Raw genomic sequence first — 27082 nt, 5'->3', positions numbered from 1 at the left:
GCTCGCTGATCTCACGCTAACATGTACTTGGGCTTAACTGCATTTAACGTTTTCCCTGGTGTCTCTACCTTCACAGAGGGTGTATGAATAATTTTGCTTATTTATTTCTTCATTTACTATATTATCAAAATCCCTCATTCTGCAGAATTCCATGGATTAAAAGAATTGTCGGGCACTCGAGCCCCGCCGAGGTGTCCCGGCAATCCACGAGCTCGCCTTGGGGGAACCTTCCCACGTGACATCGGGCTCTTGGGAGCGCAAAATGGCTGCCCTCAAACATACAGTAGTTTCTGAATACCAAATAAATATTTGAGAAAAATAAAAAAAATTTCCTCACCGTAGAATTATGGGTTCATAATCCACCTACAACGACGAAATGTTTACCCGGAAAGGGGAAATATTTAAACAGATATATTCCTTCAAAATTCTAAATTGTACATGGGAATTTTGATACAAATGAACCATGATTCTACGTAAAATTTCCCAGCCGATCTCACTCTTGACGTAGGGCTCTATTACTTTCACGTATTTCCCTGTTTTCTTCTTCCAACAATAGAATTGCGTTACAGATATCATCAACAAAGTCTTCTCTTAAGAATGAACATTGTAAACATTCAGCGTCTTCCTCTTCTTTACTCCCACTGCTTGCCTGTCCTTGGAGTGGTGCCTCGACCTGTCTTCCTCTCGACGTGACGATCATATTTACGGGTTGTACTTCTTCTTCTTCTCCTTCGGTGACCATTTCCCCAGCTGGTAAGGCTGCGTCATCCTGTAGTGGAATTCTTTCTTCGGCTCTATGATAAACCTTTAAGTTGGCGGCATTGAATATAGCTTCGCTGCTGCCATCCAGACTCTGAATTCTGTAGGAATTATTCCTGAAACTTTTGACCACCTTGAAAGGCCCAACATATAAGGGAGCAAATTTAGCATAGATGTTTTCCTGCGGTTTTGACATCATGGGTCTCCTAACAAGCACCAATTCGCCTTCCTCTAAGGGACGGTGGAATCTCCGGTTCCTCACCCTGCGCAACCGGCGGTCTGCCTGCCGACGTAGATGTTCTGCCGTACTTTGAATGCATAATTCCTGTGACGGGCGGGGATCGATGGGACACTGGATGACACCATGCCAGGATCTCACAGGATACCTATTGAAGTGCACGATAGAGGGAATCCTCCCAATAGATTCGTGTATGGTGTTGTTTACACAAGTTACTATCAGGGGTAGCACATCAACCCACTTGAAATGTTCTTGGGCGCAATAAATTCTACAGAATTTTGCAATTACTTGCATTACCCTTTCGCTAGGATTTCCCTCAGGATGTCTCACGCTGCTCAGGATGTGGTGAATTTCCATATTCTGAAGGGCAGTTTTGAACTGTGCAGAGGTGAACTGGGGACCATGATCTGTCAGGAGGAATTTCGGTGTGCCCATTTCCGGAATGATATTTCGGGAAATACACCTCAGGACTAGCTTGGTGTTAGCTTTTTGCATGGCTGTTAACCGAAAGGTTGGTGGTTCGAGCCCCACGTTGGGCGCCACTTCTACTGAACCCTTGAACTTACCATTCCATCGTTGGTCGGCCACGGCTGCTACAGTAGAACAATTTAGAACTCTTAAATCTTGGGTCGTTGCGGGAATAAATTCGGTCACGATCTTAACCAAACGATGGGGTTCAGAAGAGAGCCTAACTACTTGAAATGAGGAGCAAAAATGTGCTTACTAACTTTTATTAAACTGAAAGAGCACGATAACATCGTTAATTTAATATGCATTCTTGCCACAAAATATAAAAAAATTTAATTATTGATTTTTGAAAAGTTCCAAACACAGTCACATTACATAACGTCACTTCGTTTCTTCCAATGTCGAAGAGTTGCTTCGGAGAAGCTAATATGTTAGTGGACAGCGAAACTGAAAAACTGAAAAAGGGAAGACCTGAAAACCGGGCACCTATTATTCCAAACAAGAACTGAGAGTTAATCCACACGATCCGTGGAAAATCTGACTTTCAACAATTAGAACGCCTGATTTTCTCTTAATTAAGGTTATCCACCAGTCAAATACCCTTCACGGATACGGAACATCCGCCGAATGGACCCTTAATCGAACCAAACTGACTATCAGTTGATTTGGATAGGTTGCGAAATATTATGGGAAAGCATGGTGTTCACTACAAGTTAACAGCATCATTCACAATTGAAATAAAATTCCACCATGTAATTGTCATTCATGACACCCTTAAATGATACGGTAATCCCGATGCTAAACGTGCATCACCCCAAACAGCTGTTCGGAAGGAACCAACAACAACATGATCCGGGAGGATCTTACGTTAGATCGTTCTAAAGGAACAAAACTGCGAAATGCAGGAGACAATTACTAATCATGCATTTAGAGGAAATGCCAAACACTGAAGTTAATCAAAAAGTGAAAAGTCACTTGAAAATATTATTATTGAACCGATTTTCAGGTTAGAAATGGGTTTATTATGCTTAATAAATTTACCAGTCCACGCTAAAATTTACTACAATTTTAAGGAATTCTTTCCCTTGACAACAATGCTACCAGTACAGATCTCTCTATTTACTGTCTGTCCCAACACACTACCTGTAAAGTGATTACTTACTTACTCTAACCATGAATAAGAATGAAAATACGACAAGATGAAAATAATATAAATTACTGGCTGACGAATCGAAACCGCATTCGCAACTCAAGTCTCATTCTAAAACACTGAGTGTCAATATGCACACTATCAACGAAAACGGACGTCAAGACGAGGAAACAATAAAGTCCGTAAAATAAATTAACATCTCGAAGTCATACAGCTTAACACGCACGAAGAAACACAGTAAAAATATTTAATCTAGATCGGGTCGATGTCCCACACTTGGACAGCCCTCAACTCGTCTGATAGCAGTCCCGTTATCTCAATGGAGAGCTTCGCATAGACCCTCTACAATAAATCATATCGTACTGTAACTGCTACCTTCCTCCAGGCCATTTCACAAAAGAAACAAAAGGAAAACATCTAAACCGAGACTTGAGTGTGTACAGCTACCATCCCAGACCTATCGTCGGGCTCACTTGAAATCTGTACACCCTAAACCTAATCATTATGTACATGATGCCTTCCAAATTCTATCGTCGGGCGTGACCTAGGACGTCTCATCATCAGTGACTCCAAGAATAACATCTGACGTCCTAATCCTATCGTCGGGCGTCAAAGTGGGTCGTAATACGCCTCCCTTAACATATCAGGCGAACAGCAATTTCAAACAAACTCTGATATTAACACAAAATCTGGTCAGACAAAATACGCACGACGGAACTACGTCTCTTACAATCAAATGAATGCAAGTCGAAAAACACAGTAAGTGCCTACTTCTCGAAAATACAGTAAGTGTCTACCTCATTATAATATGTGAACTCAAAAATAAATAGACGTGACGAACGGTTCTCCACCTTGAACACAATCTCAGCCTGTGCACTGACGTGTTAGGGAAGCAAATGAAAAATTCCCAACACACGTGTACCCTTTTAGTGGATGCCTTCAAAATAATAATCATCACCATCGCATTCGAAATTCTCAGATCGCCTATCATCAATTCCAACCATCTTATCCATGACCTCTCCAGTGAACAAATTAAATATAACCCAACCGTGTGTCAAAAGTGCTCTTTGATCCTGGGGATCGTTCATTCTCTTATCATCCATGCGGGCTTTACGCAACATAGATCACTGGATGTGTGCTACCCAGACTGTAACATTTTACAAGGGTCGTTTTCACTTGGAATCTTTCTCTAAATTTCACAATGCTTCACATCATAGTCATCTCAAATTCGGATTGATTGCGGAAAACAATACAGCCTGCCTCACACAGCCTGTTCTTAAATACTTCCTCTACAAAAATACAGCTTGTCTCAACACTCTTTCTCCTCGCTTTCCAGCGGTATTACTTCCATCTATCTCGTCTCCACATACATATCAATTCATCGCTCTCAATTCCTTTTCCTTCAAGATCCTTTTTCATACATCGATCCCCTGGTGAAAACGACAACCATTATTAAACACATCTCTTACTTTACTATTATTACGACTTTCGAACCTCAAAAATCCAAGAGCACACATCGACCTTTCGCAACACTGGTATACACGATGTCTCAAAAATTTCCTTCCCATTAATGACTGTGACTCTAACAAATTTTATTGACATTATCTAAATATGCCTACGATCCTTGTAAAAATAACTGGTTGACTGCACTCTAACATAGAAAAATTTCCTTATCCCGCGGTAGACATTATTATTATTATTATTATTATTATTATTATTATTATTATTATTATTATTATTATTATTATTATTATTATTATCGACCAGCATTTCTGAATGCAACTGACACCTGAAATTACAATATTCGCCACGACAAATTTACACTTATAACGTTCACAAATCCGCACTTTGAATGATATCTCATCTCAACACAAAATTTTAAGCGTCGCATTTTACCGTTCTTGACATGAAATTTACACACTGAAATTTTCACACGCTGACCAAGATTTGCAACGCCTTTCGCCTGATAATTACGAATATCACCCGACAATCATCTGGAAATTTTGTTTAGGACAGACAGTAACTAACTAACTAACTACAACATAATATAAAATAGACAGACCTGCACATTGGTGACATTCTCAGCATTCTGATTACATCATCACCAGCAACCTCGTACTTAGCCACTCATTTTCACAGATAACATTTTCATTTTCAAAAACTCACTCATCCAAACACTACCCTTCACACACACGAGATTAAAATTACCATATAAATAATGCACTTTCTCTGTAACTTGCACCACGAACTTCCCTCATTCTGCAGTCGACTACAACTGTCTGATGCGTTTCCCAGAGTGGTTTCTCTCCCCGTTGTTTCAATAAGAACAGGTGTTCGGCCGATAAGGGAGTAGAACTATTTTGAATCGCTTCCCCCAGACCCTCTTCACTTACAAGAGTACAGGAAATGATAAAAATAAAATCTGCTGTGTATTTTTCGACCAGCCTACACCTTCCCAGTTCGTCTGCAAACGTTCAGAACTTCTCCAATCACTTTTCTTCTTAACTAAGTATATGGACCTTAGCCACGAACATGTATTGAATTATTGTCGGTCAATCTGGCGCGAATTTCTAATGACGACGGGCACAAGCTCCCGCGGCTTCAAGTTCCAGATCGACACTGAAAAATCTACGGTGGGGTGTTTCTTTTATAATTTCCGGAAGGACGCTATCCCCTCTATGAGGCTTGGTTGTGAAATCTGCCAAATTTGCTTCTAATAGACCAATTTTGATAAGACTTGTCCCAGAACTCCGGACAGACTTGCCCTTATGTTCGATGTTAATTTTATAATTTTTCTACACTCACAACAGGAGAAATAAATTGTTTCTGCCCGTGCGTTTCGCGCGTTTTCTTCTGCCCATGACCTTGGCACGTGTAACTAGCTCGCTGATCTCACGCCAACATGTACTTGGGCTTAACTGCATTTAAAGTTTTCCCTGGTGTCTCTACCTTCACAGAGGGTGTATGAATAATTTTGCTTATTTATTTCATTATTTACTATTTTATCAAAATCCCTCATTCTGCAGAATTCCATGGATTAAAAAAATTGTCGGGCACTCGAGCCCCGCCGAGGTGTCCCGGCAATTCACGAGCTCGCCGGGAAGGAAGAACCTCCCCACGCAACATCGGGCTCTTGGGAGCGCAAAATGGCTGCCCTCAAACATACAGTAGTTTCTGAATACCAAATAAATATTTGAGAAAAAAAAAAAAATTCCTCACTGTAGAATTATGGGTTCAGTATGTCAAAATTAATCAACATCTAAGCACACCAATGAGGATAATAAAGGGTGTCCCACAAGGCACAGTATTAGGTCCTTTATTGTTTATTCTATTTATTAATGATCTAGAGAAAACAATAGCAAATGCCGAACATACGCACTTCGTAACATATGCAGATGATACAGTCATTTATGTTGAGGGTGATAGCTGGAATCTCGTCAGACAGAGAGCAACTCGAGCACTGCTTAAAGTTAAAGCATGGTTAGATAATAATGAATTATTTCTAAACATTAAAAAGACAAAATTTATGATTTTTTCTGTAACAGATACACGAAACGATTTTAATGAATTAATTGTACACAACATCAACTGTAAATTTAATTGTAACTGCTACAAAATTTATGAAGTAAATAATGTTAAGTTATTAATTGATTCGAACATGAAATGGAAAAGTTACATTACCGATTTAAGAAAGAAAATCAGAAGAACTGTTTATATATTTCATATTTTAAAATACATATCCAGTATAAAATTGTTAAGAGAGGTTTATTACGCTTTAGTTCAGTCTATTCTTAGCTACGGAATTTTGGCATGGGGAGGAGCCTACAAAAATGTAATCAATAAAGTACAGGTTGTTCAAAACCTTATATTACGAATAATGTACCAGAAAGGAAGATTATACCCAAGTAGTCAATTATATGCTGAAGCAAATATATTTAATGTAAAAGAGCTCTATGCCCTTGAAATATACAAATATATTAACAAAAACAAAAATATAATTGAGAACATTAAACATGAATATTCAACACGCAGTAAGATGAACCACCGTTGTATGTTATACAAACCCAAACTTAGCATAACAAAGCGCAATTTCTTGTACTTCATTCCAAAATTCTTTAATGTCCTTCCCGGTTCTTTACAAACTACTTTATTAGGTCAGAAAATGAGTCTGAAGTGTCTTAAATCCTTTGTCAGGGATAATAAAACTGTTATGGAAGAAATAACTAAATGAGAATATCACGTCACCATATCCAATTTCTATTCAATGCTCCACCATGTGCTGTTGATCATATCCGTCATTCACTCATACCCATACTCGTATTTCAGGCATCATTTAAAATATATTTCTCACTATGTAATTAATATTCTAAATTACCACACACAAGGTTTCACCTTACGTGGTATTTTACTGATATCTACTCGACTCTGTTGAGGTTGGTGTGATTTTGTATAATAATAATAATAATAATAATAATAATAATAATAATAATAATAATAATAATAATAATAATAATAATAATAATAATAATAATAATAATAATAATAATAATAATGTATTTAATGTGTGCAAGAGATAGTTAGAAATTCAATTTATTTTAAGTATTAATATGTTGATAATAATACTACTACTTCTGTAATATATGTGGTTTGGTTATAAGATTAATATTTCTCAAGTAATAATGTTATTAGAAGAGTTATGTATATATAAAACAGAGTCCTGTAAATATGTAAACGACATGATGAATGAATAAATACTACTACTACTACTACTACTACTACTACTACTACTACTACTATTATTATTATTATTATTATTATTATTATTATTATTATTATTATTATTATTATTAATACAACTTCCCTCACGAAGAGGCTGCCCACCAGGACAAAGTATATCGACTACAAAATATTATGTCTTCCAAATCATTGCTGAATTTGCTAAAATGTGCCAGATAGAAAATATAGCAACGAACACAATGTTCATAAATAAATTAGGAAATATAGCGATATCGTGAAGTCGTGTCCGGTAGAGATCAAGAGAATCCCTCAACTGTACAAGAAATTTTGAGATTGTGTCTTGAGCGCAATAATAATAATAATAATAATAATAATAATAATAATAATAATAATAATAATAATAATAATAATAATAATAATAATAATAATAATAATAATAATAATAATAATAATAATAGAGATCCAACAAGGAAGTCTACAGCAAAATAGAGAAAATTACCGACACAATCAGAGAAAGACGGGCGCGATTTTACGATCATCTGAAAAGAATGGACGGAAGAAAGTTAACTAAAGAAATCGTTCACTTTTTTGATTCAAACTCCAAAACCACAATTCCCTGGTTTAGAAATACCAAAGAAGACCTGCAAATGCTACATATCTCAGCTGAAGACGCCCTTAACAGAGATCTCTTCCGCAAGAAAATATTGACGAACGGGCTAAACCGAGACGAGCAACCGAAGAGAAGACACGGTGCCCCTTGGACAGAGGAGCGTAAACAGGCCCACTCACAAAGAATGAGGGAAATTTGGGCTCTAAAGAAGGCTAAGTTCAGTGTCAAATGCAACAAGACTTAACGTGGTCCTTGATGGCCCCAGCGAATTATATATGTATAATAATAATAATACCAAGCGAGTTGGCCATGCGGTTAGGGGCGCGCAACTGGAAGTTGCATCCGAGAGATAGCGGGTTCGAACCCCACTGTCGGCAGCCCTGAATATGGTTTTCCGTGGTTTCCCATTTTCAGACCAGGCGAATGCTGGGGCCGTGCCTTAAGTAAGGCCACGGCCGCTTCCTCCCCACTCATAGCTCTTTCATATCCCATCTGTGTCGATGCGGCGTAAAGCAAATCGATATAATAATAATAGCATCAAGCTGAGTACCTCAAAAAGTGGAGCATGGCCTTCTGAGCTCAAGTTGGCAGGTTGGAACCCGGCTCAGTTCGGTAATATTTGAAGGTGCTCAAACACGTCAGGATCGTGTCCGTAAATTAATTGGCGCAAAAATAACACCTGCAGAGTAAAAATACCGGCACTTTGACGTCTTCGAAAAGCATAATTGTCAGTGGCGCCTCGAGAGGTACGAAGGTATTTATTTTAGTTTAGTTCTGTGTGATCCCCTCAATTCATACCTGAGGAGTCGCCACTGTATGTTAACCAAGCAGATACAATATTTAGATATGATGATCAGACACTTACCGGTACCGAGTGCGGAGCGAGATCGTAACTTGTCTTCCCCAGCCGGCTTCTGCTAGCACTGTACCTAACAACTGCTGCCCGCAGAGAACGAGGAAAACTGTCTGCAGTCTGTTCTCTCCCACTGCTCAGTCATTGATAACGGAAGAGTTACTCATAGGTCAGGATGCTTTTTTACTCCGGAATTTACGTCGGTCCGGCTTACACCGGAAACTGATGAGATGACGGAAACTGAGTTAAGTGTTCGATCGTAGTCAAGTACTTCGAATCTAGCCTCTAATCAGGATTAGTCTAAAAAAATATCTTGGACAATTCGACTATCATTCGATCAGTGCCAGAGCGTGCGAATTTTCTTCAGGTAAGTTGTCATCATCATCATCATCATCTGTTTACCCTCCAGGTTCGGTTTTTCCCTCGGACTTTGCGAGGGACCCCACCTCTACCGCCTCAAGGGCAGTGTCCTGGAGCTTCAGACTCTTGGTCGGGGGATACAACTGGGGAGTATGACCAGTACCTCGCCCAGGCGGCCTCACCTGCTATGCTGAACAGGGGCCTTGTGGAGGGATGGGAAGATTGGAAGGGATAGACAAGGAAGAGGGAAGGAAGCGGCCGTGGCCTTAAGTTAGGTACCATCCCGGCATTCGCCTGGAGGAGATGTGGGAAACCACGGAAAACCACTTCCAGTATGGCTGAGGTGGCAATCGAACCCACCTCTACTCAGTTGACCTCCCGAGGCTGAGTGGACCCCGTTCCAGCCCTCGTACCACTTTTCAAATTTCGTGGCAGAGCCGGGAATCGAATCCGGGCCTCCGGGGGTGGCAGCTAATCACGCTGACCACTACACCACAGAGGCGGCAGGTAAGTTGTATGGAACATAACCTTTCATGAAATAAATAATATTTTTTAAAGTTTGTTTGAGTCATCTATGGACAGGGTTGTCAGATACCTGAAATCAAAATACGGGGCAGATGTGTGACCAAGGAAATCAACGGGCTCGTATTCTACAAGTTATAAAATTCGTTTCAAAATGATTCGCTTATTATGTTGACATCATAAGTGCATTACTGCATGCCTTAACATTTATAATGAAAATCCAGTCATACGACCGGGTCAGGAAATGTAATGAATGAAGCCCCCATCTAGCGGCGAGGATAGGAATTGTGCCGGCTGCCATGATTAATGACTGACGGATGAAATGAAATGATATTGGAGAATGTTGCTGGAATGAACGATGGCAGGGAAAACCGAAGTACCCGGAGAAAAACCCGTCCCGCCTCGGTTTTGTCCAGGACAATTCTCACATAGAGTGACGAGGATTTGAACCACGGAACTCAGCGGTGAGAGCCCGGCGTCCTGCCGCCTGAGCCACCGAGGCATCCCCTTAACATTTATACACCGACTGAAACTTACAGTACTGAGCAAGTTGGCCGCGCGTTTTGGGTCATGTAGCTTTGAGCTTGTATCCGCGAGACGATGAGTTCGAACCCCACTGTCGGCAGCCCTAAAGATGGTTTTCCGTGATTTCCCATTTTACACCATGCAAACTGTCTTAAGGCCACAGTCGATTCCAGTCCTAGCCCTTTTCTATCCCATCGTCACCGTAAGACCTGCACGGCTCCATGGCTAAATGGTTAGCGTGCTGGCCCATGGTCACAGGCGTCCCGGGTTCGATTCCCGGAAGGGTCGGGAATTTTAACCATCATTTGTTAATTTCGCTGGCAGGAGGGCTGGGTGTATCTGTCGTCTTTATCATAATTTCATCCTCATAATGATATGCAGGTCGCCTACTGGCGTCAAATCAAAAGACCTGCTCCTGGCGAGCCGAACATGTCCTCGGACACTCCCGGCACTAAAAGCCATACGCCATTTCATTTTCACACCGTAAGATGTATGCGACGTAAAACAAATAGGAAAATACTTAGTTTATTTAATTATTCATACCAGATCTTTCAATTTCAATATATTTTTGATTTCTCTGAAGAGCTTTGAACAGTTTTCTTGTTATTCTTAGTGATTTCATAAAAATCTTTGCATGACATTCAAGAAAAAAAATACAGAAATGAACAGTTCAGTGCTAATCAAGTCAACAGAACATAATATTTCTCACAACTGACAATTTCACATGAACATGCGGTGGACTCGGACTACCTCAGGTAGCTGTCCGCTATTACGCGTCTTATTCGCCAGGATGAATAACCCGAGAATTGTAAAAGAATAAAATAAAAACAATTTTATAAATCTACGAACTCTCGCCAGATAAAGAACCCAAGGGATGAAGAAATTTATTCTCTTTGAAAGAGAAAGAAAAGCTTTTGGTACTTATCAGAGCTGGAAACACTGACGTATTTATCTCGAGGTTCAAAATACGGGACAATTGCCGTTCCGGATTGGAACTGTCCGGGACAGAGATACATTTAGCTCATTCAAGACCAACTACAATTACATCAGACCGTAATCCAGAATAAACATGGCGGACATCGGTGTGCGATATGAGAGGTTCAGGGAAAGGTTATGCATGTTTATTTCGAGTCACCTAAAGAAAATATCATAAGTCGAACGTCATGAAATGAAACTCACTAACTCAAAATATGAGTAATTAAAGACCAAAAGTAGCGTTATAGCGTATTGTAGGTCTAAATGAAATTTTAGAGGGGAAAATAACGAAGGGAGAATTATTGTATTAACGTCAGGTTGAAACAGACACAGAGTATAAAATAATTTCACATATGAATCTCCGGTCAGCAAATACGATATATAGATGTCAACAAAGAACTTTATAAACCTTACATGAAATACTATGAAACACCACCATTAACCACAGCCCATTATGTAAAACACGCAAACAAATTTCTCCAACAAAATTTCAACCCTCCAAAATCCACCTGTATTGTTGAGTAGGTACAAGCGATATTTATATGATACACATGACCATCTAAAGCCCTCGTCAGCTTAAAACTCACCAGAATTGATGGTATAATTGTATTTTATACATTAAAAAAAACATAATCCTCATGTTAACTCCACGGGAAATGGGGTTAGGTGTAGTTTTCGCATGTTCATTGTAAAACGTTGAAAATTAATTACATCATTCTTGCACCACGGTTTAAGAATAATTTAGTCTCTAAATCATAAATTTTAGTCATGATTTCTGGGACTGATTTAATGTTCTTTGTAGTAAGGTACGTTGGCTGATAAGGCAAATGCTAGGATAGGCATCATAAGTTTAAACTTCGGAAGTTTGCGCGGCACTCGAATTAGATCACCACCTTCTATGGGTATATAATGTCTTCCCTGACAATACATTTGATTTCAAAAATGATTAATCCACACAACATTATTAGTCCTATGATTCGGTTCGAAGTTTTCCTTACGAATGCTCTTATCGCAATTTTGTCTTCATACTAGGTCTTTTGGAAATGGGAACACTGAAGCTCTTACTCATCCAGGCACACAGCACATTAAACTATAAATATATTGCATAGGTAACTAAAAATGAAGAAAAAACTTTCAGCGAAGAACACGAGAATCAACATTAATCTTATCACCACCGATATTGTTGGAATAAATAAGCTCTTTGAGAACAAACAGCTTCTTACGGCACTGAAAGATGATCTGTAACCTTCTTAAGACTATAAATAAATATAATGTACGATTAAATATTTTCAAATTTCCGTAAATATTTGGTAACAACACGGCTTACACAAATCAAAACAAACGCATGCTAGCACTCCAGCTGCCGCCATTATGAACAGTTTCGATAGGTCGGTTAGTTGGTTTTGGCTCATTGGCTAGTCCACGCCAAAGTTAACAAACAATGTTAACAAAACAAAGTTAATAAAGAACGTTAATGAAAACATTTCTCAACATAGTTAATAAACTTTTGTTAACGAACTTCTTTTATCATAATGTCCACACCAGAAAAGCTGTTTGTGAAGTTGCGATGCATAGGGCCAGGAAGAAGAAAATAAACGAAAGTGTGGCGACGAAAATATTGGAAAGACATTTAGAATTAAGTTTGGACATAATTCTTATGTCAGAATTTGTAATTCAAGATGCAGGAGGCTTTCAAAATGTTCTTGAGAATGCCGCCTACTTGAATTTTGTTCTTGTTGACGGTAAATGGGCCTGCAATGGCAAGAAATGATACAGATTATCGGAAATCCGGCTCTACTAATGATAGGCTTTTTTTTTATATAGTAAGATTCCTAGCAACTGGTGACTTGGGATATTTCACTTACATATCGATGCACAAACATTGTATGTCCATTTATGGCCAGTTTGGAGTTAATACCATATTTTGGATGTGTTTCAAATATATATAGCTAATTCACAATTACAGTATATCCAAATAATAGGGAACATGCTGATTTTCAAGGTGCAAATATTGCACGTCCTAGTTAAATCAACAACTCTACTTCACGAATGTTGTATGTCTCGTATAATAACTTTAGCCTAGGGATGTCCATTTGGTTTTTCATTTCACCTGAAGGCGCAGATATTGTATGTCCGGACATACTATCTTGCTGTTGAAAATTTCAAGTTCTTACTGCCTTGATGGAGCACGAACATTGTATGTCGTGGACACTGTTTTGAAAGATTTATAACTGAACAGTGATTATTCAACGTTATTAAATTACTTATTATTCATACATTGTGATTTTATTAAGAAAATAAAATAATAAATGACGAAAAAAAAATGTTGAAATCAATTCCTTTGAGAAATACAACGTTTGTGCTTTGAAGATCTCTTTTACATTGTTAGTGCCAAATGTTATATGTCCCAACTTTCCATTAAAATATAGTAAATAATTCCTTTACTGATGCACAAAAATGTGGTCCAGTTATTGAAATACAATTACAAAGAAATAATCTACAGATCAGTAACACTGGCTGCAGCTATATCATTTGTCGTAAGTAATTGCAACTTCATAAACTTTCAATTTTCGTTTTCTCAGAATCATGATTTTTGGACATACAATAAGCCATCGATATTTGTCTAGAGTATCAAAACAAGAAATTTCAGTTATTGTGTTTTATACAACAATCTCAAGGAATTGGTAGATACGAAGTATAGAAAATCTTTATTTAACCTACTTAGTTAGGATAGTATTATTTCCATGATATAGAAGTGATTATGGAACGTTAGGTTATTCAGCGAGGAGCGAAGCTGGAGAAGAAACTACATTAGAACACAGCTAAAAGAATATCATACAGAATTAAAAATACTGTATATTAAAACTTGTGCTTGCGATCTGATAGTCAATTTTTAGAAGAAATAAGAAAGCATCGGTCCACCTCTGTGGTGTAGTGGTTAGTGTGATTAGCTGCCACCCCCGGAGGCCCGGGTTCGATTCCCGGCTCTGCCACGAAATTTGAAAAGTGGTGCGACGGATGGAACGGGGTCCACTCAGCCTCGGAAGGTCAACTGAGTAGAGGTGGGTTCGATTCCCACCTCAGCCATCCTGGAAGGGGTTTCCCGTGGTTTCCCACTTCTCCTCCAGGTAAATGCCGGGATGGTACCTAACTTAAGGCCACGACCGCTTCCTTCCCTCTTCCTTATCTACCCCTTCCAGTCTTCCCATCCCCCACGCAAGGCCCCCGTTCAACATAACAGGTGAGGTCGCCTGGGCGAAGTACTGGTCATCCTACCCAGTTGTATCCACGACCAAATGTCTCTCCAGGACACTGCCCTTGAGGCATCAGAGGCGGGATTCCTCGCTGAGTCCGGGGAAAGAACCAACTTTCTTTAAAATTAAAATCCACAGCCTGTTTCCAGTCATTTGACCGGTCAGGATTGGAATGAATGAAGCCGCCACCTACCGGCAAGTATAGGAATTGTGCCGGCTGCCGAAGCCTGTTGCACTTCCCTGGGGCAATGACTAATGATTGACAGACTGGAGAGTGTTGCTGGAATGAAATATGGCAGGGAAAACTGGCGTACCCGAATAAAACCCTGTCCCGCCTCCGCTTTGTCGAGCTCAAATCTCACATGAAGCGACCGGCATTTGAACCACGGAACCCAGTGGTGAGTGGCCCGTGCTCTGCCGCCTGAGCCATGGAGGCAAAGTATATCGACTACAAAATATTATGTCTTCCAAATCATTGCTGAATTTGCTAGAATGTGTCAGATAGAAAATATAGCAATGAACACAAGGTTCATAAATAAATGAGGAAATATAGCGATATCGTGAAGTCGTGTCCGGTAGAGATCAAGAGAATCCCACAGCTGTATAAGGAATTTTGAGATTGTGCCTTGAGCGCAGTAATAATAATAATAATAATAATAATAATAATAATAATAATAATAATAATAATAATAATAATAATAATAATAATAATAATAATAATAATAATACCAAGCGAGCTGGCCATGCGGTTAGGGGCGCGCAGCTGCGTGCTTGCATTCGGGAAACAGTGGTTTCGAACTCCTCTGTCGGCAGCCCTGAAGATGGTTTTCCGGCACTGGTCATCCTCCCCAGCTGTATCCCCCGACCCAGAGTCTGAAGCTCCAGGACACTGCCCTTAAGGCGGTAGAGGTGGGATCCCTCGCTGAGTCCGAGGGAAAAGCCAACCCTGGAGGGTAAACAGATTAAGAAAGAAAGAAAGAAAGAAAGAAAGCATCGTATTCCGCGCTACGAATTTGCGTGCTCTAATTGCGTCCTTGCGCATATGCAAACCGAAATGTCAACGAAAACACGAAAAATAAATGAAAGGTTTCATTCACAAAAGTTGCAGATATTTTGTTCATCAATATGCTCGAAAAGTTAACGAGCACGCTATTTTGTTTGTTCCTTCTTTCTTTTTTAAACTGTTTACCATCCAGGGTTGGTTTTTCTCCCGGACTTAGGGATCCCTCCTCTACCACCTCAAGGGCAATGTTCTCGAGCGTGGGACTTTGGGTTGCGGGGATACAACTGGAGAGTAGGACCAGTAACTCGACCAGGCGGCCTCACCTGCTATGCTGAACAGGAGCCTTGTGAGGTGATGGAAAGATTGGAAGGGATATTTAAGGAAGAGGGAAGGAAGCGGAAGTTTGGTGCCATCCTGGCATTTTCCCTGGAGAAGAAGTGGGAAACCACGGAAAACCACTTTGAGGATGGCTGAGGTGGGAATCGAACCTCTCTCTACTCAGTTGACCTCCCGAGGCTGAGTGGAATCCGTACCAGTCCTCGTACCACTTTTCAAATTTCCGTGGCCGAGCCGAGAATCGAACCCGGCCCTCCGGGGCTGGCAGACGTGGCAGCTAATAACACTAATCACTACACCACAGAGGCGGACTATTTTAATTAATTAAAACGCAAAATAGGTTTTTTTAATAATCCAACAATAATAGTTTTTACTTTCTGGCGTACTACGTGTCACCGAAAATTTGGCGCCCTGTGCTAATTGATAAAACGTAGCCAGTGAACTGGAAGAAAATTCGCCGCGCAAAGCTCGGGAAATCTGAGGTAGAAAACAGCGGCTTCGCTCTTTGATATACAAAGTCCTGTTCTGTCGAGGACAAACTTCGTCTGGTCCAACCTTTCCTCTTCCTGTGGTTTTTTTTTTTGTAAACTGAACTTACTGATTGTGAGTCACAGTGGAACAAAGAACAAGGAAAATCAGCATGGTCGTAGCTTGACCGCCCCACCAGACTCACACAAGTGAATGAGACGGCCTCAAGGACTAAACAGTTAACTGTGGTATGCCCACACTTCTGCCAACTCTGGCTAATCTAACATTTTTCAACGGCGAGGTTCGAACCCACTCATGATTTCACGAATACGGTACCATCTCCATCTCGATCTCCATTATCCTACCTGTACCGTATTGCCATCTCGCACATTATTATTATTATTATTATTATTATTATTATTATTATTATTATTATTATTATTATTATTATCATTATTATTATTATTATTATTATTATTATGCTCGAATGGGTCACTTAGGACCACGCGGAAGGAATCAACATTTGTTGAGCTTTCCACCTTGGCCAATAGTTCTTCATTTTCATCGATTGTTGTAGTTTCTGTTCCTCCGACCAAGTACGTCGTGTTGGCAGTGTTGCCAACTTATATTTTCAAGATCCGCTAAATACTACTAAAATCCACTAAAATTCCGCCAAGAAATCCGATCTCAAAATAATGGTAATGGGAAATAATAATAATAATAATAATAACATATGATTCCATAGATCGTGGAGTGCTCATGAACGTTCTGCAGGAGTTTGGAGTGGATGAGAAATCTCTGGCCATAATTCGGCAATCTCTTACAAACACTTTTTCTCAAGTCAAATTTATGGGCGAACTCTCAAATCCATTTGAGATAAAAACGGGTTTGAGGCAAGGAGACAGCCTTTCTCCACTACTCTTTAATTGCATTTTAGAAAAAGTTATTAGGGAATGGAGGCTGAGAATGACTGAAAATGGAATGAAGAATGGGGTAAAGATAGGTTGTGGAAAAAATGCGATGATGTTGGATTGCCTTGCCTTCGCAGACGATGTCGTTCTTATTACAGACAACCGTCAAACAGCCAAGAAACAAGTCGAAGAACTACAAAATGTTGCAGTCAAAACAGGGTTAAGAATCTCTTTCGAGAAAACAGCATTCATGGATTCTATAAAAAAAGGCGACACGGACAGACTTGTTACATTGTATGGGGATATCCAGCGTGTGCAAAAATTTAAATACCTGGGAGAAATACTCACCCCCAATGGAGATGAAAAGGAGGGATTAAAGGAGAGGGTGAGAAGGTTAGAACAGAGTGCCTTTATGGAGCAGAAACCTTGACGAGGATGGCTGACCCAGTCCTTGAAAAAAGAGAAAGAAGATTCTTGCGAAAAATCTTAGGCCCTAGAAAGTCGACGAGTGACCCAAACACATTCCGGTTAAGATCGAATTTGGAGCTCTACAAGACAGTAGAAAGAATCACGACTGTGATGAGAAAAAGGAGACTGACGTTTTATGGACATATCAAAAGAATGAACCCTGAGAGATTGACCAACGGGATACTTCTTCTGCAGGAAAGGTGGAAAAAACAACCGGGATGGCTTACACACGTGCACAATGACTTGGCAGAAATAGGTATCAAGGAGGAGGATATAAAAGAAAGGACATCATTTAGGAAGAAGGTTGCGGGATTGAGGGATGCGTCTGAAGAGCAACATGCGAAGCCACGGAACATCTCGGTGGAAGAACGAGCAAGAAGAAGTCAAAGACTCAAGAATCTTTGGCGAGAGTGTAAAGATAAGGGTATCAGTCTGCGTGACAGAAGGAAGATTGTGTAAACGTGGCCCACAGGTGGTCGTATCGATTAATAATAATAATAATAATAATAATAATAATAATAATAATAATAATAATAATAATAATAATAATAATAATAATAATCTGAGGAAAATTCCAGGCCCCCGAAAAACAGAATATGGATATAGGCTGAGGACACGCAAAGTGACAGAAGAGCTTTCCAACATTGCAGCAGACATCCGCAAAAGACGTCTGAAATGTTATGGGCACGTCCGCAGACTGAGACAGACATACAAGATTCTCACCTACATAGAACATCTAACAAATATTCCATGGGTACTGGAAGTGAAGAAGGATCTGGAAAAAGCCCAGATGAACTCAAATGACACAGCGGACAGAAACCTCTATAGGAAAAAAAATTAATGGATGGAAAGTGCAACTAGAGAACGAAGTGAAAAGGAAGACTGGAACAAAGTGGACAGAAGAACGAAAAAGGATCCACGGAGAAAGGAAGAGAACTGTTCGGCAACTCAGAAAACAGAATCGTTGGAGCTTTGCGTGATCCACTGGGTTCATACGCACATAATAATAATAATAATAATAATAATAATAATAATAATAATAATAATAATAATAATAATAATAATAATAAATGTCTGTACTCACCTGAACTGTGAGTTCCACTGGGATTAACCGCCTGCCTGCGAGCCGGCGAGCTAAAACTTTTAGGCGTTTTACTTCCGGGTGCAAACTATAGGTGAATCCCCTACCTCAAGAGGAGCTCTGGTTAGGGGCAACTCTCTCCTCTGATTTGGATTGCACCGAACTCCGTCGCACCTTCCAATCATTTTTGCTCGGCCGGGTGGCTCACCATCTATAACTTAGCTTCCCGCCGATTCAGTCAGCATATTGGGCCGACACCTAGTTGGTAGTCAGCCTCCCCAGCACCATGTCCAGCTGCGTGCTCCATGACATCGATCCCGCTCTCTCTGACCAGGACTTACTTGCCAAACTCCAAATGGCACACGTCCCAGCCCGAAGCGTCTCAAGGATACTGCAAGACTTCGTCCCTACACGTCGGGTCCTGCTACATCTCCACTCAGCTGACGCCGTTTCACATTTTCTCGCCAGCGGAATCTACTTGGACAGCCAGATCCACCGAGTGACATCTTGTCCTTCGTACTTTGCCAACGAAACACCACCACAGTGGACTCCGTCCCAACCATCTTCCTCTCATTTCTACACAACTCCCATCGCCACCACCACCAGCACCACCATCACCACTACCATCGCAACGACCAGCACGCCCTCCATCCCTCTCTATCCTTCTGTCCCGGTCACAACTGTTATAACATGCCATCCTTCTCCTCTCATGACTTCTTTCCTCCCTGTCTGCCCTAGCCCTGAAGGACCTCAACACCTGAACCAACCCACTGAGACATCTCCGTCTACAGCTGCAGCACTGCCTTCGTCACCACCATCTACGCACGCCGCCGACGCAGCAGCCTCCGCCGCACCACCATCCACGCAGTCCTCATCGACCTGTCACACCATGTACAGCTGTGTGATACGCGGAGTGGATCCTGCTCTCTCAGCTCGAACGATTCTCCAGGAACTTCAAGCCGAAGGCGTCCCAGTTCGTCGCGTCTTTCGGATCAAGAACTCCTCCGGCCCGACGTATATGGTCCGCATACACCTTCCAACTGCCGAAGATGTCCAACGACTTATTGCCAATGGAGCTTACATCTATCGCCATCGTCATAAAGTTGAGCCCTCTCTCTCCCCACCTCAACCTATTCGCCAACGTTTCAACCCACCATATTGCCGCCCCCGGCCAATTCCTCCTTTCCAACCTAGTACACCCGTTTGCCCACGCCTTTCCCCACCTAATTTCTTCCCTCCACCACCTCCAACGCTAGATATCATCCGACTCCTCATCACTTCCCTTAACAATATCACAACAATTCTGCAACTCCTCACATTCCATTTCCACCCTGCTACATTCATTTAAACTTCACTCCTCGAGCACAATTCCTATCGTTCCCATCTCCCCAGCTAAGAAGACCCACCGTTACTTCCTCATGAATATTTACATCGCTATCCCCATCTTCCTCTTCTATCACACCTTCTACTTCTTTTCCCTTCTCCCGGCCCGAGAGATCGCGACACGATCTAGGGGGCCCGCCCCGTCCTTCGGGCGGGGAATGAAAGCATTTAAGCAGCAGCAGCAGCCTCAAGAGCCACACACAGAACAGGCCAGTTCATTAAACGGTCCTCCTTCATAGCATGAATATAAATGCTACTCTTTCACAGTTTCATTACCTGTCATCATTCGTCATCGAAGAGAAAAGAACCCATTCCCCACTCATTACAAATTTATGATACCATGATCTCATAACATGAAATCCAAATAACATGTTTTCCTCGTGTGACTGCTAGCTCCTGACAAGAAATATCAATCAATCAATCAATCAATCAATCAATCAATCAATCAATCAATCAATCAATCAATCAATCAATCAAGATCTGCATTTAGGGCAGTCGCCCAGGTGGCAGATTCCCTGTATGTTGTTTTCCTAGCCTTTTCTTAAATGATTTCAATGGCATTGGAAATTTATTGAACATCTCCCTTGGTAAGTTATTCCAGTCCCTAACTCCCCTTCCTATAAATGAATATTTGCCCCCAATTCGTCCTCTTGAATTCCAACTTTATCTTCATACTGTGATCATTCCTACTTTTAAAGACACCACTCAAACTTATTCGTCTACTAATGTCATTCCACGCCATCTCTCCGCTGACAGCTCGGAACATACCACTCAGTCGAGCAGCTCGTCTCCAAACTCCCAATTCTTCCCAGCCCAAACTTTGCAACATTTTTGTAACGCTACTCTTTTGTCGGAAATCACCCAGAACAAATCGAGCGGAATAGCTCAGAGACAGACTGGGGTACAATTTTTCTTTAAAAAAGTAAAATGGATAAAACGCTAAATTCCGCTATAATAAATCTAGAATTCCGCCAAAAAATCCGTTGTCGGCTAAATGGTATATTTCTCCACCGACCGTCTTCTAATTCCGCCAAATTTAGCGGAAAATCCTCTAAGTTGGTTTCTTCTCGTCTTCCTCAAATCCCCTTGTGTGAACAATTTTCCTGATTACATTCGAAATGTGAAATTTAACGATATCTTACTTAATAATAACAAAAGTATAGCTGATGGCTTTGCAACCTTTTTTGGATCGGTATATTCGAAACCTCCACCAACCTATGATATTCCTGTTTCTTCTGATGTATATATTAATTATCCGTTATCTTTAGAATTCGTGGATGAAAAGGAATATGTGTTAGCTATTAAAAAATTAAAACCTAAAAGGTCACGTGGTGTTGATGGAATACCGCCGTACGTACTGAAAGCATGTTCGAATGTGCTGGATTTCCCCTTACGAGCCTTATATAACATTGTGGTAAAAACGCAAACCTTTCCAAAAGTATGGAAGATAGCGAAGTTGTGTCCAATTTTTAAATGTGGGGATAGTAAAAATCTTGAAAACTATCCCCCTGTTTGTATTTTATGTGTACCGGCTAAAGTAATTCATCAAATAATGTACACGTGTATATTTAATCATGTGAGGGTCGGTATACATATTAATCAGCACGGTTTTATGCCTGGTAGATCAACTACGACTAATCTATTAAAATTTATACAATATATGTATGCCGTTTTGAATAATCAAGGACAGGTCGGCGTAATATACACAGATTTTTCCAAAGCCTTCGACAAATTAGATCATGGCATTTTAATGAGAAAATTGTCATGCTATTTTTCTGACCCCTCCTTGGTTAAAACTGCTTGCATCTTATCTTAGTGCACGAAAACAATATGTTTGCTATCATCGACATGAGACATGAGTCTTACGCATACAATGTTACATTTGGTGTACCACAAGGGTCTAACCTTGGTCCTTTATTCTTCATTTTATATATTAATGATTTGCCCGCTAGAATTGGGTTTTCTCAGTGTTTATTATATGCTGATGATGTCGAACTTTATAAAGAGGTAAAAATGTTGATGATATGTTGAAATCACAATATTATTTGGATTACTTATACACATGGAGTATTGAAAAACAGTTTGCAACTTAATATAAATAAATGCTGTTTCCTTCAGATTTCGAATAAGAGAAATACATTGAATTATAAATATAAAATTAATAATGAAGTACTCAAAGTTGTTCACTCTATTAATGACTTAGGGGTAATTGTTACAAGAATTTTTTTTTGCTAGGGGCTTTACGTCGCACTGACACAGATAGGTCTTATGGCGACGATGGGATAGGAAAGGCCTAGGAGTTGGAAGGAAGCGGCCGTGGCCGTAATTAAGGTACAGCCTCAGCATTTGCCTGGTATGAAAATGGGAAACCACGGAAAACCATTTTCAGGGCTGCCGATAGTGGGATTCGAACCTACTATCTCCCGGATGCAAGCTCACAGCCGCGCGCCTCTACGCGCACGGCCAACTCGCCCGGTACAAGAAATTTATCTTTCAAGGATCATATTAATACAACGGTTAATGATTCCTATAAGAAATTGGGTTTTAGAAATTCAAGAGATTTCACTAACACGTATGCACTCACCTTATTGTTCAACAGTATTGTCTGATCAAAACTTGAGTATTCATGTATAATTTGGTCTCCATGTTATAAATCTTATCGAAATCAAGTTGAAAGAGTGCGGAAACGCTTTTTAAGATATATTTATTATTAAAAAAATATAAGATATTCTCTTTCAGAAATTATGTTTCATATGGATTTTTGTTGAATGAATTTAAATATGTATCGCTAGCCAGGAGGCGTGTAATAACTCAACCAATTTATCTCTGTAAGATTGTTAATGCATTAATTGACGATAATAGTTTGCTTCAAGAGTTATGCTGTAATGTTAGAAATAGAAATTTAAGATTTCGGCAATTGTTTATAACTCCAGTCTCCAAAGCTGTATTTTTAAGAACTCTCCGTTTATCAATATGTGTGAAACATACTATAACTTAATTAATAAGTATCATATAGATCTTGACTTTGCTTATGAATATGACACATACGTAAATATATTTAAAGAACTTTACTTGTCGAAGTGATTTGTTTATATGTATAATATTTAGGCCTACATGATTTGGTTACCAATTTTTTGTTTGATGTATTAACAGGCTTCATCCATTTCATAGAGAGCATTATCATCTCATTTACATAGCACTTCCATATTTTCTTCTTTTTGGTATTTCTGTGTTATTTGTATCAAATTTGTAAAAGCCACATATAATTGGAGTGTGTCTCTGTTGGTGGCACATTTATTAAGTAAATAAATAAATAAATAAATAAATTTGTATCCTGCAGATTTGGTGTTCCTAATTCCTAATGCCATTTTGATTTTGTATGCTTGATTTGCAGAAAAGTGTGTATTCGATAAGTAAGTCTGTCTATTGTTATTCATTCTTTCCAAATGGCGTAAACATTGAATTCGTTGCAGTCTTATATTGTATCAGTAAGTTTAGACATTTTAAAATATATTTTCGAATTGGGTTTGGAAATTCTTTAAGTTCTTATGATGTAAATTCAGGGGTAATGTATTCCATTTTTGATTCTGGGCCCTAAGATTTTCTCATGATTTTCCTTCCTTTAAATTCTTATGATGTAAATTCAGGGGTAATGCATTCCACTTTTTATTCTGGGCCTTAAGAATTTTCTCATGATTTTCCTTCCTTTAAATTCTTATGATGTAAATTCAGGGGTAATGCATTCCATTTTTGATTCTGGGCCCTAAGATTTTTCTCATGATTTTCCTTCCTTTTAAATTCTTATGATGTAAATTGAGCGTTTCTGAAGCGTAAGGAGCTTCAAGTTTAATCGCCGTAAAGTAATGACGAGTTTTACTGCTGCAGGACAAGTATTATTATTATTATTATTATTATTATTATTATTATTATTATTATTATCATTATTATTATTATTATTATTATTATTATTATTATTATTATTATTATTATTATTATTATTTCTACGTTACTTCACAGGTGTGAAACCTGGACCCTATATCGCCGGGACATGAGGAAACTGGAACGCTTTCATCAACAAAAACTTAGATCCATCATGAACATCGAATGGGATTACTATGTAACTAATACAGCAGTTCTCGAGAAAGCAAAGCTAAACAGTATCTAAGCCGCCATCGTTGGTCATCGGCTTAGATGGGCAGGCCATATCCATCGTACGAGTGACAGCAGACTCCCTCGGGCAAATTCTGTATGATGAACTCAGACCTGACGAGAGGACTCGCGGTGCTCCTTGGCATATGGGCTAGAATAAATTTGTTACTTTCATAGATCTGTCTCAGTCTCATCCTTGGCTTTGACAATATGAAAGTGACCGAGGTATGAGCGATGCTAGTAATACCATTTCTTGTGCAGCCAGTCCCTGTTATGAATGGTGTGAAAATATCGCTCATAGAGTCGGTTGGTGTATGCATTTCAGTGGGCTTGGCAGACTGATATGTAATAGCAATGGCTGGCTCGGTGAGGAAAGCAACGGGAAACTACCTCACTCCTCATTTCCCTAGTACGCCTCTTCAGTGATGCCTAGGCCATCTATGACAACTGATGGCGGAGCTGTTGAGGTTCCAACCAGCCTTAGGGCTGACGACTGAACAAACAACACTGTCGCATTGGATCGCCCTCGCTGGCGTGCTACCATCTCAGCTGCAGTTGCGCAGTTTGAGCAGAAACGTCGAAGACAGGAAGAGGAAACTCGGCAGAGAAAGAAGCTACGTCAAACACTACCACGTTCCCCACCTTCCATCGGATGCAACATGCGTGGCCGAATGTTTTACGCAGGAATTGGGCCTGATAAGCCGTCAGCGCCACCTTCATCGTATGGACTGAAGATTACGGAACTGCAGGCGAGAAACGAAAACTCGGATACGTGCATCGGCCGACGACGACGATTATTATTATTATTATGTTGATTCGTTATGCCCAAGTAATAAGAGCGTTTGAACTTATAAGCACTTTTTTGTATTTTCTTCTTCTCTTCCCAATATCTCTTGACCTCTCGCTGTGTTCCTTTTTACGCTGTTCAGTCCATTCTGTATTTAGACGGGTGGGCTTTACAGAAAATTAGTGTTTGTGATTTAACGTTCTAGATTTTATTCTATCTTGAATGCTTTCTTCATTAATGCCAATTTCATTTAGGTTTTCACTGGTTTCTTTTAGCCAATTATTGTGATTTTTTATTGAAAAGACTAAGTTTAAAATTTTATTTCTGAACCTGTTATTATACATTCTATACAAGTGACTATAAAATTGTAATCGCAGCTTCCTGATGGTATTTGATTTTTTTCTGCAACTTGATAGATTTCATGTGATTTCGTTTTCATCCAAATTCCATTTTCGCATTTTGGTTGGAAGATTTTTCTGAGTATCTTCCTTTCTAGTTTTGTTATCATCTTTATTAGAGGTTTGCCACCAATTATAATAGTTTCAGATGCATAAAGTTCTTCTGTTTGCACTGCTGTGTTATAATGTCGTAATTTTGCCTTTTTAACATTGAAATGAAATGAAATGGCGAATGGCTTTTTTAGTTCCGGGAGTGTCCGAGGACAAGATGCAGGTCTTTCGATTTGACTCCCGTAGGCGACCTGCGCGTCGTGATGAGGATGAAATAATGATGAAGACACATGCACCCAGCCCCCTTGCCAGCGAAATTAACCAATTATGGTTAAAATTCCCGACCCTGCCGCGAATCGAACCCGGGACCCCTGTGACCAAAGGCCAGCACGCTAACCGGTCACATGAAAAATATTTCTTAGATCACACGGTGCATGACCCCACTTTAGCAAAAACGTAGTTAATTTATTTCACTTAATTGTGACTAAAATATTGAAGGTAGAGAAATAGTGACGGTGTCAAAACGCGTGTTTTGGAGAGCTCTATCAAATGGGGACAGAAAATTTTGGAAATATTATCCGATTCAAATGTTATTCACGAAAACCCGTAAAAGAGGACAATTTTAAAATGAACATGTTCCACATTTATTATCCCATGTTCATTTTAAATATTTCAATATTGATCCTTTGTTAAAACTTTTGTGTCTCAGATTTTTGAATTTCGCAAAACTAAGGTCTCCAGTTCGAATTGAATGGGGTCATATATGATGTGACAATAGCGTTACTAGTGTAGAGTTAGTCAACCAGTGAGTTTCCGGTTTGAGGTTATGTTATCTAACAATAAATCACCCCGGTTAATACGGTTGAAGAATTGAAGCAGAGACTTGACAAGAATTTCAAAATGATTCAGGCGTGTTAGAACGAAGGTAAACCCAATCCGGTGACGAGTACAGGCCTGCATCTCGTTACAAGATGGACACTTTGAACACTTACTTTAACTAAGCGTAAGATGTACATTCATTGTAACTGTAACATACTAAGTAAGACGGTTTTCTTGTTCATTAAAAACAACTGCACTTCCACCAAAGTACGAGGGCATAGTCACCCTGATTTTCAATGCACATAGTCCAACATTTCACAAGCTTTCTGATATCCTCTGCTAAAAAAGGTTTGCACGTATGCACCGCTTCCTTCACTTGTTCGTCGGAGCTGATGCGACGGCCTCTTAGAGCATTTTGAAATGAACCATACAGATGGTAATCCGACGGGGCGAGATCGGGACTGTACGCAGGTTGCTCCAACACCTGGAAACGCAGCATATGAAGAGTTTGAGCGGTGTGAGCGGTGGTATGTGGACGCGCATTGTCATGCAACAAAAGAACTCCTTCCGATAATCGACCTCTGCATTTGTTGCGAATTGCAGGTTTCAGCTTGTTTACCAGCATATCACTGTAACGATCACTGTTTACTGTTTCCCTCTTTGTTCCACGATTGGCTCTTGAGAGTCCCAAAACACTATGAGCATCACTTTTCCTGCAGAAGGTTGACTCTTGAATTTCTTTCTGACTGGGGATCCTAGATGCTTCCATTCCATGCT

At 39.8% G+C, this 27082-nt stretch overlaps 1 protein-coding gene across 1 annotated transcript in view; it reads right to left on the bottom strand.

The window, feature by feature from the left end:
* The window catches only part of LOC136885338 (sodium/hydrogen exchanger 9B2), a 162097-nt gene extending 153156 nt beyond the window's left edge, over positions 1-8941 (bottom strand). Inside the window, exon 1 of the mRNA XM_067157851.2 lies at positions 8828-8941. The gene's annotated coding sequence lies outside the window, so the exon portion shown is untranslated. The remainder of the gene's footprint in view (positions 1-8827) is intronic.
* Between the last annotated feature and the right edge of the window lie 18141 nt (positions 8942-27082).

This window comes from Anabrus simplex, chromosome 14 (genome assembly GCF_040414725.1).
Source record: "Anabrus simplex isolate iqAnaSimp1 chromosome 14, ASM4041472v1, whole genome shotgun sequence".
Lineage (NCBI taxonomy): Eukaryota > Metazoa > Arthropoda > Insecta > Orthoptera > Tettigoniidae > Anabrus > Anabrus simplex.
This window is presented reverse-complemented; position numbering and strand designations above follow the sequence as displayed.